This window comes from Lissotriton helveticus, chromosome 2_1, assembly GCF_964261635.1.
Source record: "Lissotriton helveticus chromosome 2_1, aLisHel1.1, whole genome shotgun sequence".
Classification (NCBI taxonomy): domain Eukaryota; kingdom Metazoa; phylum Chordata; class Amphibia; order Caudata; family Salamandridae; genus Lissotriton; species Lissotriton helveticus.
In genome coordinates this window covers 1,407,001,581-1,407,021,222 of record NC_136059.1, presented here as the reverse complement: position 1 = coordinate 1,407,021,222, position 19,642 = coordinate 1,407,001,581, and positions in this window count along the sequence as shown.

Sequence of the window (19,642 nt, the reverse complement as noted above, 5' to 3'; positions counted from 1 at the left end):
GAAATTATGTAAAAACAAGAACTATACCGGTCTCACCTCTCTCCCCACAGCAACCCAAAAACTGGAACCGGGCGCAAACAACACTCTTCCGACCGGAGGAGGAAGCCGGACCGTGTTTCTTTAACTGGGACGAGTTCGCGGAAGGCCCCGCCCCCTGGGACGTCACAGAGTCAGATGCATCAAAACCCGGAAGCAAGGATACTGAGGTGTGTCCGACACCCAAAGAAGAACGCGAGCATGGATGAGTTGTCGAGCGAGACGAGGAAGGACCGCTGACGGAGGAAGCTTGCAGAGACGAGTCCTATCGATGTGCGACAGAGCCAGGAGGCCAAAGATTCGGCGCATCGCCCAGCCACACGTCAGGAGTCACGTGGCTCACTCAGGTACGGGCGCGTATCTCAGGTTGGGCGGGGAGGAAGGGTTTTAAACTCCCATAACTACACTGGGAAAAAAAACAGTCACTCCCCCTTCCTGAGCACTATTGGCACGGAGCACTAACTTACCTATTGTTTGGTTTTGAGCACTGTGTGACTCCTCACTACCCTTCCCTACCACTGATTGTAGTGAGACCTCCGACTGAATCCAAGTCTTTTGGGTTTTTTTAACTTGTATTCCGAACCGGCGACTGCCCCGTGAGCACCCTGGAGTGGAGGAAGAAAGGAAAACCCCTTCTGAGAGGACGTCTATCTCCCGACAAGGAACCAGAAATGACCTTACCCAATTACAGACTCAGCCCTAGGCGAAAAAACTGTTAAAACCAATAAAAGCCGGGTTAAAACCATTTCTGTCTCCTAGAGTTCCTCTAACCCGCTAACAGTATATAATGTATAGAATTTAAACTTTTAGATGAATTAGGGTACTCCACTGTCCAGCAGCTCGTCCTCTAGGTTTCACTGATCTTGGGAGCAGTGTGTTTTGTGCGTATGAGTGACTCGCGGTGCTATGGGCCCCACCGACGAGTAGAGTGTGAAAGCTCCTGAGTAATCCGTGATGGTTTGGAAGGTTGTTTGAGAGCAGCGCTGGATCAGTTTTCTTGGTAGCAGGAGTCTGGTTGCTATAGGTTGGTTTGGATAAGAAATGTGTAGATTTGGCAAGGTTATGTATATAGAATTTTGATGTACAGGGAATTATGACTAACATTGTATGTTGAATCTGTATTACATTATGTGTAGTAAAAATGTTAAGGCTTCTGGAAAGTAGGAATCTGGTCACTCTGTCTGCAGGCAGAGGAAAAGTGTGGCAAGAGAAGTTGCACGGTACATAGTCTGTTTCAAGGTGGTAACATCGTCGTATGTTACGAGTTAGGGACATTTTCTGTCTGTAAGTGGTGAATGCATAGCGAAGGACAATCTGTAAAATCTTGGCCTTAAGCAAAAGAAGCAATTGAGTATTCCGACTAAAACTTATCCCTGGGAGAGTAGCAGGTTAGGTTCCGAAGCTTGTGAGAAGGGTAAGGTAGAGGGAAGTGCTACTTTATCGGCAAAAGTAAAATTCTGTGGTAGAGAAGAGGTAAGCGCTGTCTACTGGAATTACAGAATTCTTGTGAGTTTGAACAAATTATCACTTTGGTTTTAGCGAAACAGATGAATGGAGATGTTTTATGTGGTTACTAACTGATTCTAGTTGTATACAGTATAAATACAGTGTACCGACACATTTTGTAAAGGAGGGGTCAGCAGAAGCTGCAGAAGCCGGAGTAAGGCTGATGTCAAAAGTGTTGCGCTGGGATAGGTCCACATGACTAAATCGTATTGAACGCTGATTGGTGCAATAGCGAGAGCTGTTCGAACATAGTTTAAAGTGGGTGTGAGTATTCCATTCTGATTGGTGCGTTAGTGTGAATCTCGCTGTGATAGGTTGATGTTGCGGAAAAGTTTGAGGAAGAACAAATGATTATTTGAGTTCAAGAAACCTACAGGAGAATGGAATTTTATTACGGAGAAGAAAGGGAGAAACCTACATGGTTTAAGAAAATAAAGAATATGTTCAAGAAAGACAAAGAAATAGTTACAAGATAAGGGAAATTGCTTCCTCCGCCAAAAACGTCTGCGTCATATATGATGACAAAATATGGTTACCATACTTGTATTTGGCTAGAGAATTGGGCAAGATACACTAAAAATGATGGAGTATTGGCAATTCCAGAAGTAGTTTCCTTTAGTACAGCAGTGTTGAGAAACTTGGGAGAGAAAATGACTAAACTTGAACCAAGACCTAGACCGACTCAATTTGAAGCATTGACTGAATGGGAAGATGAAATGCATGAGTTGGAACGAGAAAGATGGGAAGGAATGAGAGAACCAAGATGTGATTTGAGAGGTTTATGGGAACCCAATCATGAGAGTAGAATAAGAAGGTGGAGAAATGCTGATATGTGTGATGGGATGTATCCGGTAAGGGCAGTTACTGAGACGGTGGTACGAAAATGTACGGAGAAAAGGAATAATGTGGAAACAGAGAGAAAGGGTTATGGGATCAGTGATGCAGAGGAGGAGGTGATGGAGGAGATATTAAATAGAAGACCCCACCTTATCAACCAAGTTCAGTGGTGAGCCCGAATACACCACTGATGGAGACCAGATTTTCGGGTACTCCAAGGCAAAATTCTGAAACTAGAGGTAGTTCTGAATGAAAGGAACAGAAATCTGAAGAAAATCCGAGTACTTCTGAATTTATGAGAACTACAAATGAGTTAACTGAAAAATTACAAAAACTTACAAAGAATATAGAGGCTGTAACTGTACCCGTAACAATAGGTCCAGTAATTCCGGTGTTTGAAAATCAGAGAATAAAAGAACCATCGTTAACAATCCCTTTGAATCCAAGCTTACAAAAAGTGAGAGAGAAGGTGTGACGGAGCGGGACGCTCCAGTGAGGAACATGATAATTCCCAAGACTGTTGGTCAGCTGTTTCCTTGTCGCCCCTTTCTGTTCCCATTCAACAGCCTACCTCCCCTTACCCAGAGGAGTGGCCACTTGCAGACACTGAACACCGTTGGGGTTACGAGGACGACAAAGAACAAGGCGCCTTTAATTCCGCCTTTCAGGAAGACGTGACTCCACCCATCTGGAGCGTCACAGAGCCAAAAGGAGGAGGAACCCAGAAGACGACGGACGGCGTTTCCCAAGTGGAAGAAGGCGTTACGGAGTGGAGAGCGAGAGCGGAATCGAAGAGTTGCGGAGAAGAAGAAGAAGCCCAGACGAGCCCAGCTGCAGACATCAAGCCAGGAGGCCAACGTCTCGGCGAATCGCCCAGCCACGCTCCCGCGGGAGGAGCGTGGCTAACAAAGGTACGGGGCAGAGTTGCGGGTTGGGTGGGTCGGAGTGGCCAGCCTACCGACTGACAGCCAGTGTAAATACGTGTACAGTCTCCTTGTACCTTTTTCCTCACGAGCACTAAAAAGGCACTGTACCAGCTGTTGTAAATACACTGTGCACTTTGGTTTCCCTCACGCCCGCCCCGAATATCCTGCTCTGGACGTCCCAGTGATTGCTTTTCCTTTTCCCTCCTTTACGGTCCCGGCGTATACTGAAGGCACCGCCTGTGAAGGATTGTGCCGAAACCACCGGTCTGGCTGAAACACCTCCCCTGCATGGCCGAACCACCCTGGAACTTCCAGCTTTCCCCAAGGATGTAAGAACGGAGCCGGACGAGTTTGCCCGCATAAGACTCTCTAGTAGGAGAAGAAAAGCTTACATGAAAATAAAACCCTCCTTAAAATCGTTACTCCAGGTTTCAGACTCAGTTCCTTCCGCGCCTCCTGCTCCCACCCCTGTACAACTGGTGTCAGAAGTGGGATTACATCTCAGTCCATCTGTGATCCCGAGATGGACGCCCTCATACAACATCTCATAAAGGGGCAGGAGAAACTGGAATGGGCAGTTGAGCGTCAACTCTCATCGGCCAAGCAGATCGGGACTTATTTAAAAACACTATCACTGCCCAGCTGGAAAGCATGCAGAAAAACAGAACGCCTCCAACCGGCCCAGTTCCTGTAGAGAGTAGGATACATGTTCCCAACCCCTCGGGGATCGCCCTACAAAAGTACCTACAGGGAGAAGACCCTGATGCCTTCCTTATGAATTTTGAACGGGCAGCTAGAGCGCTGGGATGGCCGGAGGAGAAGTGGCCCTTCTTTCTAGCCCCTTTGCTGACTGGAGAAGCGCAGTTTGCATATCAGGTGGCCAACCCTGTCGGCAATGCTCCATACCACCTGATCAAGAATGTGAGACTGGATCACTTGGGGTTAGACCCTGAAGCGTATCGAGTCCGGTTCAGAAAGGAAAAGGGGTCACCTGGTGAGAATCCCAAAACTCTTTTCTTCAGACTCAAAATGATGGCCGACAAATGGCTGAAGCCCAAGTCCAGCACCAAAGAAGACGTACTGGCCAAAATCTACCTGGAGCAGTTCATGGAGGCCCTTCCGTACGGGTCTCAAAGATGGCTGAGACAACACTCAGGTCTTACGGTAGAGCAGGCCATCGAAATGGCAGCAAACTATGCCCGAGCTCAACCTCGTGGCTCAGGATGGGAACAAGAGAGAAATACCAAAAGTATGCCACCAGCCAAAACAGAGAAGAAAACGAAAACGATAGTGGAACAGTTAAGACCCAGACCATCTAGGATGGAATCCCCTCTGTTACGTGGGCCCCAATGTTTCGAGTGTGGCGAGTGGGGTCACATCGCCCGCTTGTATCCTAGAAAACATCAAACAGAAGAGCCAATGGAAGTGGGCTATCTGCCCAAAACGATTCTTTACTCCGCAGAGATGGGGACATCATTCTACGTGAGTATGAGGGTAAATGACCATGTAGTAAAAGCCCTTCTAGATTCAGGGTGCAGACAGTCAGTGGTCCAGGAACGTCTTGTCCACCCCAGTTAGTATGTTCCCGATACCTTGGTACATATCCGTTGTGTCCATGGGGACGTCAAGCCCTATCCCCTAGCCCAAGTTTCTATATGCCCAAAAGACAAGCCAGTGCGTACCGTAAAAGTAGGAGTAGTGGACTCCCTTCCAGAGGACATGATTCTAGGGGTAGACAACCTGGAGTTCCTTGCCCTTTTCCAGAAGACCCTGTTTGAACACCCCCTGACAGTAGAGGGTCCCAAGCCAGCACTCATAACCCCTGAGCCTTGGATAATGGATCGCAGTTTTAGATTCGCCTAAGCAGAGGACAGAACTCTATATAATGCCTGGGAATCTGCGCATGCTGCTCAAGACGCACCAAGCCCATCCTTTCCCAGATTCATCATACAAAAGGATCTCCTATATAGGGAGGCAGAAGCAGGAAGAAGCCTTCAGCTCCTGGTGCCCTTATCCTTCCGTGAGCAAGTCCTGTTCTTTGCCCATGCTCATCTGACGGCCGGACATGCAGGAAAAGAAAAAACTACTGAAAGCATTGTGTATCATTTTGTTTGGCCAGGTATCTACAGGGATGTGCAGGAGTTCTGTAAGAAGTGCAAAATCTGCCAACGAAAGAACACACACAGACCCCCGGCTGCTCCGTTACACCCAATGCCCATTATCGGTGTACCCTTCGAACGGGTAGGGATGGACTTAATCGGACCCCTACCAAAGTCGTCTAGGGCACATCAATACGCCCTCGTTATTGTAGACTACGCCACGAGGTTCATAGAGGCATTTCCCTTAAGGGCTCCCACCACCGCAAACGTGGCAGAGAAGTTCGTGGAACTGTTCGCCCGGGTGGGATTTCCGAAAGAGGTCTTAACAGACCAGGGGACTCCCTTTACGTCACGCATGATGAAGGAGGTCTGCAAGTCCCTGAACATTCGACATCTGACGACATCGGTCTACCATCCACAGACCGATGGTCTCGTCGAGAGGTACAACCAGACGTCAAAATCTACACTAAAGAAGATGCTGTCTACAGAAGGGCCTGCTTGGGACCGCTTGCTTCCGCTAGCGTTATATGTACTCAGGGCCCAAAAACAGAGTAGCCTTGGCTGCTCAGCTTTTGAACTCCTGTACGGCCGTCTCCCGAGGTCGTTGTTGGAGATAACTAAAGACGCCTGGGAAACACAAGAGGCGCAAGAACAGAAGTCCCTCCTTGAATATACGCTGCAATTAAGATCAAAACTGGGAAAGCTGCGAAGCCTTGCATATACCAACCTGGAACAACAAAGAGAAAAACAAAAAAGGTATTACGACCAAGGAACCAAACTGAGAAGACTCAAAATCGGAGAATGGGCGCTGGTGCTCTTACCGTCTATCTCCAGCAAAAACAAATGGGTGGGACCCTATGAGGTGATTGAGACTATAGGGAACACTACGTACAGACTGCGGCTTTCCCCATCTAAAACCCAATGCTACCACATCAACTTATTGAAGAAGTGGATTGGTCCAGTTCCGCGCGGTACCAACCTGGTTGTCCCCACGATGCCAGAGAAGGCGTCAACGATAGAACACCTCGTCATAAACCAAGACCTTACGGACCAGATGAAGAAGGAGCTTCATGATGTCATACACCCCTTTTCCGACATCTTTTCAGACTTCCCAGGGAAGACAACCATGGTGGAACTCAGTATTGAAACGGCCCCAGGAAAGATGGTAAAGCAACGGCCGGATAGAATCCCTGCGTCCAGACGAGAGGCCGTGAGAAAGGAGGTATTGGATATGCTAAACCTAGGCGTGATCCGACCGTCCAGAAGTAGTTGGGCCTCCCCGATCGTGATGGTCCCAAAACCCTATGGATCCAAGAGGTTTTGCATGGATTTTAGAGCCCTTAATGCCATCTCTACCTTTGATGTGTACCCCATACCTCGTGTCGACGAGTTGGTGGAGAAACTAGGGGACGCTGTTTTCATCACTACCCTTGATCTCACAAAAGGGTATTGGCAGGTGCCCCTCCGTGAAGAAGACCGAAAGAAAACCACCTTCATCATGGATGAAGGGCTATATGAGTTCACGGTTCTTCCTTTTGGATTACACGGAGCACCTGCCACCTTTCAGCGCCTCATGAATCATGTTTTGAAACCCTATCCCTCGTTTAGATCGGCCTACTTGGACAACATCGTGATATACAGCAAAACATGGGAGGAGCACTTGAAGCACCTACACATCATTCTGTCAGCACTACAACAAGCAGGGCTACATGTTAACTCAAAAAAATCCCGTGCAGCCTTCACCAGGGTCAACTACTTGGGGTATGTCCTGGGGAGGGAACCATTGTACCACAAGCGGAGAAGGTGAAAGCCATTAGGAACACCAGTTTTCCGAGCAACAAAAGAGAACTAAGAGCCTTCCTGGGGCTGGTAGGCTATTACAGGTGGTTCCTTCCTAAATTCGCTGAGGTCGCCGCGCCCCTCACGGACCTCGTACGGAAAGACGTCAAACCTAAAGAGATACAAAACCCCTCTCGGGAAGCCCAAGATGCCTTTGAAGGGTTAAAACACATCATAACAACCGCCCCAGTCTTGGAGTCTCCCAATTTCGTTAAAGCCTTCATACTTGCTACCGACGTTTCAGACGTAGGAATAGGGGCTGTACTATCACAGGTGAGCGACGATGGTGTAGAGCATCCCATTCTATATGCCAGCCGTAAGTTGTTTCCCAGGGAGTGTAGATATTCCACAGTGGAACGTGAGTGCCTGGCCATCAAATGGGCCATTGATAAGTTGCAATATTATTTGGAAGGGAAGACATTCATACTACAAACTGATCATGCTCCCTTGAAGTGGATGTACCAGAACCGAACATTGAATTCGAGAGTACTCAGGTGGTCCTATCCCTCCAGCCCTACTCTTTTTCCGTGCATCATAAAAAGGGCACAGAAAACGGGAATGCGGATTACCTCTCTAGGGTCTTTCCTCTCCCCAATAGGGAGATTCCAGGGGGGGAGGTATGTGACGGGGCGGGACGCTCCTGTGAGGAACATGATAATTCCCAAGACTGGTGGTCAGCTGTTCCCTTGTCGCCCCTTTCTGTTCCCATTCAACAGCCTACCTCCCCTTACCCAGAGGAGTGGCCACTTGCAGACACTGAACACCGTTGGGGTTACGAGGACGACAAAGAACAAGGCGCCTTTAACTCCGCCTTTCAGGAAGACGTGACTCCACCCATCTGGAGCATCACGGAGCCAAAAGGAGGAGGAACCCGGAAGACGACGGACGGCGTTTCCCAGGAGGAAGAAGGCGTTACGGAGTGGAGAGCGAGAGCGGAATCGAAGAGTTGCGGAGAAGAAGAAGAAGCCCAGACGAGCCCAGCTGCGGACATCAAGCCAGGAGGCCAACGTCTCGGCGAATCGCCCAGCCACGCTCCCGCGGGAGGAGCGTGGCTAACAAAGGTACAGGGCAGAGTTGTGGGTTGGGTGGGTCGGAGTGGCCAGCCTACCGACTGACAGCCAGTGTAAATACATGTACAGTCTCCTTGTACCTTTTTCCTCAGGAGCACTAAAAAGGCACTGTACCAGCTGTTGTAAATACACTGTGCACTTTGGTTTCCCTCACTCCCGGCCCCGAATATCCTGCTCTGGACGTCCCAGTGATTGCTTTTCCTTTTCCTTCCTTTACGGTCCCGGCGTATACTGAGGGCACCGCCTGTGAAGGATTGTGCCGAAACCACCGGTCTGGCTGAAACACCTCCCCTGCGTGGCCGAGCCACCCTGGAACTTCCAGTTTTCCCCAAGGGCGTAAGAACGGAGCAGGACGAGTTTGCCCGCATAAGACTCTCTAGTAGGAGAAGAAAAGCTTACATGAAAATAAAACCCTCTTTAAAATCGTTACTCCAGGTTTCAGACTCAGTTCCTTCCCCGCCTCCTGCTCCCACCCCTGTACAGAAGGTTTACCCAGATTTGTCTGAGATTCGGGCTACTAGTAGTATGACTCCACCTGAGTTAACCCGACATCAGAGTCTGCTGTACAAGTTTCCTATGGGTGCAGAATCAGATACTGGCACACCCAAAAGGTCTATAGAAAGAATTGATCTGACAAAAACCCCGGTAGGACCAACCGCAGAGGAGTTAAGTGATTAGGTTAAAACTTTGCAATTAAAAGATCAGGAACCAAAACCTTTAGATGTCGTCAAATCAAAAATGGACATGGAAAAATGAATAATTGGGACGATCGGAACTGAAAGGCTAAAACGCCACCAGGACGAGGAATTTATGTTCATGTGTAAAAGCTTTACATGGAGGGCTAAAAATGTGCATGACCGATTAGAAGAATTGGCAAATGAATCGGGAATAGAATTCGCGAAAATCAAAATGTTGCAAAAAACATACAGAGTAGATTTTACTGAGAAGGATATAGACAATATGAATACTTCAGGAAGATTAACTCAAATAAAAGAACTAAATGTACTATTAAGGAAATGGGGAGATGTAGTTCGATGGAGGAACAAGTGGGCAAAGAAAAGAGAGGAGAACAGTGATAAAACGTCTTTAGCTTTCCCTGTTAAAGTAAAAGAACCCGTAGTGAATGAATTCCCAATGAGAGAAATACCAGGAGGAGGTTATGTACATGTTCCATGATGAAGACAGGATATATTGTCATTTACTAATGATTTCCCAAGATTACGATAAAAATGAGTAGAATGGTATCGACAAGTTGATAGATGTGTGAAAGTCTCAAAAGTATTATGGGAAGATCTGGATGGATTGTTTGACATAGAAGTACCAGAAGATTTGTGGTCTGAATGTAAGATAACTGTGGACTGGCTGAAAGCTGAATACAAGAGAGATCCTAAAACAGGTACTCCAGGACCTGAGGTAATGCGTAAATATGATCAAGTAATAACCTTTTTGAAAAACAGAATTCCTCCAAAGGAAACAGATTGGGTAAAGATTGACCGAACATTGCAAGAACTCAAGGAATCTGTACATTCATATTATGAAAGATTACTTTTGGTTTTTAAACAGTACAGTGGGTATGAAGAGTTGAGTGAAAAAGACATGAGTCATTTTGTATATCGATTTGTGTATGGGTTAAGACCAGAAATAAGTGACATGATAAAACACCACATGGTGGAATGGCAATCTTGTTCTGTGGATGAGGTTTTAAGACATGCAAAATACTGTACTGATGAAATTGAAGCTAAACAAAGAAGGCTTAAAGAAAAAGCTATGTGGGCACAAGTAAAAGTAGCTGAACAGCAAGTAGCCCAGTTAGGAACTCAAGAGAATGATGGAAGTCAGGCTAAACCAAAAGGTAATTCGTTGAAAGGAAAAGGACAATTAAATTTAGATGAAGCCAAGAAAAAATGGCCTTGTCACAACTGCGGCACGTTAGGGCATTGGAGAAAAGAGTGTAAGTTACCTCCAAAAGTTAATCACGAAAATACGCCATTGAATCCACAGGTGCAGAATGAGGTAAATCATCAGACTTCGCCACAGCAGCAGGTAGTTAACCAGCAGAGTCAGGTGCCACAACCACCACTCCCACACAGTGTAAATCTGCAGAAATACAGTGCAGAGACAGGATTCTACGGAGAACAGGTCACAAGACCACCCCGTGTGAATGCAATTCCAGAGTATTGGATGAGGTCGGATGGAATTGAGTCAGATGAGAGCTTATGACGGTGCCTAGGAGAGGAAGAGGAGTGCATGCTTGGCGCAACTCTAGAGGTAGATCAATCTGGTCCATTTGTGAATGGTAAGGTGAATGGTGTGAACATTACCTTCCTAGTGGATACAGGTGCTACCCGTTCTACCGTTAGATCAGTAGAAGTCCAAAATCTTCCTCTCTCTGGTGAGCATATCCAAGTGGTTGGAGTAGCGAATAGACAGATTAAAATACCCCTTATGGATCCAGTTGAAATTGGTAATTACAGAGAAATTGTCAGACGAGGTCTTCCTCAGGATCTGTCGAGTTGATATAAGGGCCCACCTCTCGATACCTCCAATTCTGATTGTAGTAAATACACAGAATATTGAAGTGATCAAGCGGGGGGAAAAGGGTGTTGGGAAGGGAACAGCAGGGAGGGAGATCTGAAAAGGAAAAGTTAATGCTGCAAGTCTTTTCTATACTTTCGAAAACTCTGCAACAACTTTAATAACTAAAATTGCTTCTTAAAATTAAAAAGGCTTTTGACTTTAAATTAAGCCTAAACTCCAAAGTCATCAAATGTAACAATATCTTGAATTGTGCATTGAAAATACACTAGCATCTCAGGGTTACCAAAGACTTAATGACTCTTTCCTTGTAAATAACCTCTTTACAGTGATAGCCACTAATGTCTCTTTGTCTTGTAAATATCTGCTTTACTTTGATAATCTCAAATGTCTCTTTACCGTATAAACATTCACTTTACATCAATAATCTTCAAACCCAAATACTGCACATGAATTGTATTTCTTTAAGCAAAATAAATCCTTTTGCTGTACTCTGCAAAATGAATTGCGCCAGTTACAAATAGCGACCAAAAACCATTCAAAGAAGAATTCTAGAAGATTGAGTCAAAACTCTCAGTGAATTATATCAAAGGAAACAAAGAGGGTGTTGTAAATCAATCTAGGACCCTAGTGTAATTTTCCAGATTCATGCCCTTATATAGGTATAGTTTATTCGATCCTTATATAGGTATAGAAATCATCTCCATATTTAGTCTGAGCCTATGCAGCCCAAATACGGCATGGCTACTTCCCCTAAGTTCCAAGAATCTACAATGATTTCTTAGAGAAACCCGCCTTCAGCAGCTCGGGACTTCCCCTTGTATGCTAATTTATTTAGGAAATCAAGGAGTTTTCTAGGGATTGAGTCCCTATATGACGTTATTAAGTCCAATCACACGTCAATCTCGGCACCTTCATATAAAAATATGTCCAGATTTGCCCAGACAAACACACGGTGGTTTGGAGCAGATCGACTTACTACTTGCCCGACGCCCTGCAGCAGCAAGTGCCGAAGGAAGCCGACCCTCCAGCTGACGCACTGAGAGACGCTGTCTTTTCTCCAGCCGAGAAATCCAGCTCCAGTGTTTCCGGTTTACCCTTGCGGGTTGCTGGGAAATCGAGTTCTGAGAGAGAGAGAGAGATACAAGACCTCCTTCATTCTAAACCAAAGGTACGGAGCTGATTAAACTCTTAGAGAATTCCTTATCAGACTCTTGACAGAGAATTGCTAAACTTAAGCTACTCCTTACTTACTCCCTCCCTCGTACTAGACTTAGGTTAGGTACACCGAGGTAGGCGTATTTTAGAAGCACCAGTTGAGTACTTTTAGCCATCTTTTATCATTGTATGTATTTTATACGTTTTAAGCAACTTATGGCTTAGAAACCATATCATACTTTTACAGTACTACTTTATAATACTGTTCGTATTATACGCCCTGTACTTTATAACCAGTATTACGATTGTAGCAGTACATTTCTTATGCTTGAGAGATAAGACTGTTCAATAAATACTTTTATTGAAAACGCCTGTCTTTTCCTTTTCTCAGCAACTCTGGTGAAACGAAGCATGCACGAATGACTGAGTGAAATAACTATCTATTGCTTCCGTGACTCTAGAGATACGTTTCATTCTGGGGAAACAAAGTTGTCATGTTATATGGTTGTCAGAAACTAATCCCTTCTTGTCTATTCGAGAAAGTTTCTAGTGACCTCTGAGCTAGCTGGCACTCACAAATAAGTTTAATAGACTTGGTAGAGACCTAGTTGACCTCATTCCTACGTCTAATCTACAGGGTTTATTATTCCAATGCGCAGAGCCTATTGGGAATATAGGAACTATACTACATGGCGCCCAACGTTTGGTAAGGCGATCATTTAACGCTAGATACTAGAGTAACTCAGTCGTGCTTTTAACACAGACCCCTTTTTCCGTAAACTCCAAAAGACGTCTGGAGTGGGTTAAAGGATAATATCCGCTAAAACTAAATAGGATGAGAATCCTATATATTAGTTTTTAGTTTATTCAACATTGAAGGATACAGTGTTCCAAAATATTGTGCACCTAATCTTTGTTTCCTTGAAACTTGTTCGGCAAAATCTTCAGTCGGTAAAATAAAAATTACTGACGAAGAATTAGCTGAAGCTACAGCTCAAGCACTCTTAGAGGCGAGAAATCGCATACAGAATGACCCGGATGCCATAATGATCCCGGTAAATGTAAGAAAAATAATAACTTACAAACTCATAAATAATGGAGTTCCATCAACTGGTGGTAATGTAATATTTGTTATAGAGGCACATGAATATCGGCAGACAGAGGTATTCTATTCATGGATTCATTTTCCCCCAGCAGATAGTGTTACACACGAGTTTCACTACTACAAGATAGAGGAACATCCACTGGAATATGTTCCTTACGAGGACATTGACATTCCATTAACTTACCAAGAGCATGCGCTCTGGTTTAAAGGCGCCCTAAAACAACAAAATCACATTACCAGGCTTGGTCCACTAGGTAGACCAGGAGCCACATGGCCGGTATTAGCAAGCTATACACCTCATCCTGACATAGAACATATGTCAGACCGAGACCTATTAGAACAGTTAAACCAACTGATTAAGATGCACAGGCAATTGGTACAATATGTCATGAGGACTTTAACAGTCCAACCAACTGTAAGAATCACACAGCACACCCCTCATCAGGGAAACACAAACAAAAGCACACCACAGACTATACAATCAGTCATTGGTAAATTGCCGGCTAAAAGGGAACAAATTCCGTTTTGGTTAGCACAAAAAATTACTCTGATAGAGGCAGTATTTCCTGATACTACACCTCATGAGAAACACAGAATTCTGACAATCTGTTTACCAATGGGGATAGCACCACATGTGGAGGACTGTGACACTTGGGGTACAGTCTTTGCTTCACTCGACACAAAAACACATGGTGTCCCGTCTATGGCGGTAATACCAGAAGTTCTGGGTCAGATTCAAAATGAATACGGTCCAGAACCGGCCTTAAATCTGGGTATGAAATTACTAAAAGATTTCAAACAGGTCTCGGCTATACTATTAGCCAACATTAGGGGTGAAGCAGCATCGGTGGCTATCCGCCAGAGGTTAAGAGAAACAGATTGTTACCCCCTGGTTACCCCGGGGTTGAGTGAGGTACAGCCTTCTGGCCTTAATTGCAGTACAAACGTATAAAGGCGGATAGTGCGGTGATAAACCAGGTTTTAATCAGACAATTTGATTACAAGAAATACTGTAAAGCCGTTTGTCCAGAGCGGTGGGGAGAAGCCGATGATAGGGGCGTCCAACCGTCCTCTGCACGACTGCCGGTCCCGGCAGCCACCCAACAGAGGACACCGTGCTAAGAAGTGGCCGGCAATGCCACTCGAACTTGGTTAGTGAGGGGAGAGGACAGCTTCCTCCCTAGTTCGTCCTCTGCATTGATGCCGGTCCCGACATCTTCCAACAGAGGGCAAAACAAAAGGAAAGCGTAAGGGAAATCAAAAGGGTGTAGCCCGCTCGTTCGATAACCCTCGAACGGGGACTGTTGCTCCGCGTGCTCTTGGGGCACGAGTTCAAAACCACTCGAATACCCTCGAGCGGGGACTGAGGTCTGAGGCGCAGTTTCACGCTGTTCTTTCCGCTCGAACCCTCGAGCGGGGACAGGGTGCAGTAGCGCTTCAATGCGCGTGTTCGAATGCTCAAAACCCTCGAGCAGGGACAGTGTGCAGTGGCGCTTCAAAGCGCGGGTTCAAACACTCGAAACCCTCGAGCGGGGACAGGGTGCAGTGGCGCTTCAAAGCGCGAGTTCAATTGCTCGAACCCTCGAGCGAGCGGGGACAGGGGGCAGTGGCGCTTCAAAGCGCGGGTTCAATTGCTCGAAGCCCTCGAGCGGGGACAGGGGGCCGGGGCGCTTCAATGCGCGGGGAACAAGAGTCGAGAGAACGTCAATCTCGGCAAAGAGCCGCTTCTCCAGACGGACGTCTCACCTTTGTTGATGCACAGATTCCAACTGTGGACCCGAAAATATCCGACGGCTGTCTCTGCATCCCGGTCCGTTTCATGCCGGCACTTCCGCATGCATGCCTCGCGCATGCGCCGCGCACAGCATGCTGGGTAGTGTAGTTCCCGTCTGGGTTAGCATGGGGGTTGTAGTCTGGTTATCGAAGAGGCAGCGCTGTCTGTCCACGTTCTGTGTCCTAACAGTACATCCCCCTTCAACCAACCGCCCCTAAACCGGGCCTGGTTTGTCCGGATGCTTCCGGTGAAACGCGGACACCAAACGTGGTGCGCATAAACCGTACACCGGCTCCCATGATTGATCCTCCGGCCCATATCCTTTCCACGCCACCAGATACCAGAGCTTGCCCCTTCTCCACTTGGAATCTCTGATGCCCTCGACCTCGTACTCCATGTCAGCATCCACCACGTCCGGAGATGGGACAGGCCGCCTGGCCGAGCGGGCAGGTTTGAGAAGCGACACATGAAACACCGGATGGATCCGCATACTGTCCGGTAGCTCCAACCTCATCGTTACAGGGCTGATGCAGGTCTTGATTTTGTATAGCCCGATGAATCGCAGGTGGAACACGCTGTGTTTGCGGAATCTCAGGTTTCTTGAGGATACCCACACGTAATCACCCGGTCTGTATATCGGACCAGGCCGCCGTCTCCGGTCAGCATACGCCTTGTATGCCTCCTTGGCTTCCACCAAACATCGTCTGGTCCTCCTGATCGTTTCCTTGATGTGAGCCACCCTTCTGTTGGTTGCAGGCACACCCGAGTTGGCCACAGGATGGAACAACGGAAGGAACCTGGGATGATGACCATAGTTGCAGTAGAAAGACGACACCTTTGTGGAGCTGTGAGTGGCGTTATTGTATGCGATTTCAGCAAGCCACAGCAGGTCCACCCACTCCTCCTTGCCCTGGTCGACAAAACATCTGAGATACTGCTTCAGAGTTTGGTTGAGGCGTTCTGTTTGGCCATCTGTCTGGGGATGATAGCTGGTGGATAAGGCCGTTGTCACGTGGAGAGCCGAACACCAAGACTTCCAGAACCGGGCCGTGAACTGCGATCCACGGTCCGACACGATCACACTGGGTAGGTCGTGGACGCGCACCACCTCCTTCAGGAGTATGACAGCCAGTTGACCCGCTGTTGGTACCCCTTTGCAGGCGACAAAACGAACCATCTTGGTGAGGTAATCCACCACAACGAGAATGGCGGTACACCCTTGGTCCTTTGGCATGCCTACTATGAAGTCCAAGGAAATGCGTTCCCATGGCGTACCGGGGTTGGTAGAGGTCTTAAGAGTCCCTGGGGTCGCCGGTGATCCGATTTCATGGTTGCGCAAACCGAGCATGCGGCGACCCATCCACGAACATCAGCTCTAACCGAAGGCCACCAAAACTGACGCAACACGTAGTCCAGCGTCTTCTCCAGCCCGAAATGTCCAGCACTAGGTGACTCGTGACACCACACGAAGACCTGTTTCCTCAGAATCGACGTGGGAACCAGGATGCAACCGCCTTTTACTGGTATCCCGTCCTTAACCCTCCATTCCTCGTGTCTTCGAAGCCATGACCTCCACTCAAAGGTGCGGATCCCTCTTTGGATTCCACTGAGGAAAGCCCCCGGCTGGATCGCTCCTACCACGACACCCGGAGAGATTATGGGCCTGATGGTTGGCGAGGGTCGCTCCATACTGCTGGACTGTCTAGATAAAGCATCAGCTTTCTTGTTTTCTGTACCCGGCCGGTACGTGATGGTGAAGTGGAAACCGGAGAAGAACTGCATCCACCTCAGCTGACGCGGCGACAGCTGTCTGGCCGCGGTCATGAACTGGAGGTTCCTGTGGTCCGTGAACACCATGACCACGTGTCTGGCCCCCATTAGCAAGTGCCTCCATTCCGTGAAGGCGTCCTTGATGGCCAACAGTTCCTTCTCGGCTACATGGTAATTCCTCTCTGCATTGTTAAGCTTCCTGGACATGAAAGCCACCGGATGTAGCACTCCTGTCCCGTTATTCCTTTGCGAGAGGATGGCCTCTACCGCCAGATCTGAGGCGTCCGCTTCTACGATGTACTGTAGCTCCGGGTCAGGATGGGCCAACACAGGAGCAGAGATGAAGGCTCTTTTCAACGCCTCAAACGCTCCCTGTGCTCCTGCGTCCCACAGAAAGGTAGTCGATTTCCTTAGTAAATGGGTGATGGGAGCCACCATACCAGAAAACCCCTCGATGAACCTCCGGTAAAAGTTGGCAAAGCCAAGGAAGCTCTGCACTTCCTTAACGTTCGTAGGGGACGGCCAAGCTACAACAGCCTTCACTTTCCTTTCGGCCATCGTCTGGCCGTTAGGGCTTAGCATCACCCCCAAGAACTCCACTGAGGTGACGTGGAAATCGCATTTGCTGAGCTTGCAATATAGGGAGTTTTCCCTGAGTATCTGCAGGACTGATGACACGTGTTTCACATGTTCTTCCATGTTCTCAGACTACACCAGTATGTCGTCTATGTAGACGACGACGTAGACGTCCAGTATGTCTCTTAGCACGTCGTTCAGGAAGAACTGAAACGCCGCAGGGGCATTACAAAGCCCAAAGGGCATCGCTTTGTATTCAAAGAGTCCGTATCTCGTTTTGAAAGCTGTCTTCCATTCGTCGCCTCCACGCATACGAACGAGGTGGTAAGCTCCTTTCAAGTCCAACTTGGTGTATACCTTTGCGCCTTTGACTTGCTCCAGGAGTACGTTAATGAGTGGCAGGGGGTAGCTGTTCTTCACTGTTATGGCGTTCAATGCCCTAAAGTCCACGCAAGCGCGCCATTCTTCGTTGGCTTTTGGGATAAAAAAAAGAGGGGAGGCCGCTGGGGACTTGGAAGGCCTTATGAACCCCAACCTAAGCATAGAATCCAAATAGGAGCGGAGGTGGACGTTCTCGGGCTCTGATAGCGCATACAATCTGCCGCTAGGGATGTTTGCCCCAGGAATCAAATCGATTTGACAGTCATAGTCCCTGTGCGGAGGAAGCGTCTCCGCTTGCCTATCATCAAAAACGTCCTGGTATTTCAGATATGCTCCTGGGAGTGTTACTTCTTTTTCGGCTGCCGTGGCCACCGCGTACCCCTGTGCCTTCTCCTGTACTGGGCCCACTGATGACCTGCAGAACCGGGAACAGAATGGGGAATCCATCCGTATGGTGAGTGTTTCCCAGTCGATGGAAGGGTTATGTTTCTTCAGCCATGGTAACCCTAAAATGACTCCATACTGCGGGGCACAGATGATATTGAAGTCCATGACCTCCAGGTGTTGCGGTCCATAGCACGCCTCCATATTCCCCGTGTGGTGACTGATGGGCCCAGAAACCAACCTACGCCCGTCCACCGCATAAACATCCTCGGGTATCGAACAGGGTAGAAGCGGGACCCCTATTCTTTCTGCCTCCTTCTCATCCATGAACAACCCCGTGGCCCCAGAATCCACCATTGCTGAGACAGAGACCCACACCTCCTGCACCTTGACACGCAGAGGAATGAATAGGTGTCTGGAACTGGTTAAGTCGCGCCGCTGTATGGAAGGGATGTATCCATGACTCCAGGAATCCCCTTCTTTGTTCCGGGAGCCCGTTAGTTTTCCGCCTTCTTTTCCACCGTCGCGGTGGACAGTCGGCTGGGGCGAGATTGTCCTGTTCTTGGTTTCGCCGGACACTCACGGACGTAGTGCCCCTTCTTTCCGCAGTACAAACAAAGGCCCTGTTTCCTGCGGGACTCTTTCTCCGTCGCAGTTAGAATGGCTCTGACAGCCCCGATATCCATGGGTTCGTTCCGTGGTGCTGGAAGCGATTCTGTGGAACCGGGGTGGCCCGAAGCGGAGGAGGGCTTGTCCTTCTTTGGCCCCACACCACGGCGTTCGCTTAGTCGATGCTCAAGGCGCAGTGCAAGGCTGATTAGGTCTTCGCAATGAGCGGGTTGGGAGTCTATCTGAGCGATCACGTCCTTCAGCTCCTCGCTCAATCCCTGGTGGAATAGCGCTGTTTGTTTGGCCGGTGGCCATTTGGTCTCTGCTATAAGACGCCTGAACGCGTTCAGATACTGGACGAGTCCCGTGGACCCCTGTTTCAGCTGTAGTAATTCACGGTCAGCGGTATAGGAATCAGCTTTTCTGTCGAATACCTTGACAAACTCCTCCTGAAAAGCTTCCCAATCGTAGAGAAGTGGGTCGTCCCTGCTCACCAAAGGCACTGCACATTGAGCCGCGTTTCCTGCCAAATACGAAATCATGAAAGCCACCCTCGCCTGATTAGTCGGAAAGGACTTGGGCTTACATGAAAAATGCAGAGCCACCTGCGTTATGAACACCTGAACCGTAGACGGGTCACCGCTGTATCTTTCCGGTGTGGCCAACGGTATGGCGACCGACATTTCCACCATTACCGCGGCTCGTTGGCCTGTGCCATGAGCCCCTGCATTGAAGGGATTCCGCTGTACTTGGTCCATCCTAGCCTTTAGGTCAGCGGTTTCCTGACGGAACGCGGCTAGCTCTGTCTGTACGTCGAGTAAAACGGCCAATACGTCGTCCATGGCTGCCATGAGTCCTTACTCAACCAGGAGTTGGAGTAATGTTGTTAAGGTCGGATATTATGTAACCCCCTGGTTACCCCGGGGTTGAGTGAGGTACAGCCTTCTGGCCTTAAATGCAGTACAAACGTATAAAGGCGGATAGTGCGGTGATAAACCAGGTTTTAATCAGACAATTTGATTACAAGAAATACTGTA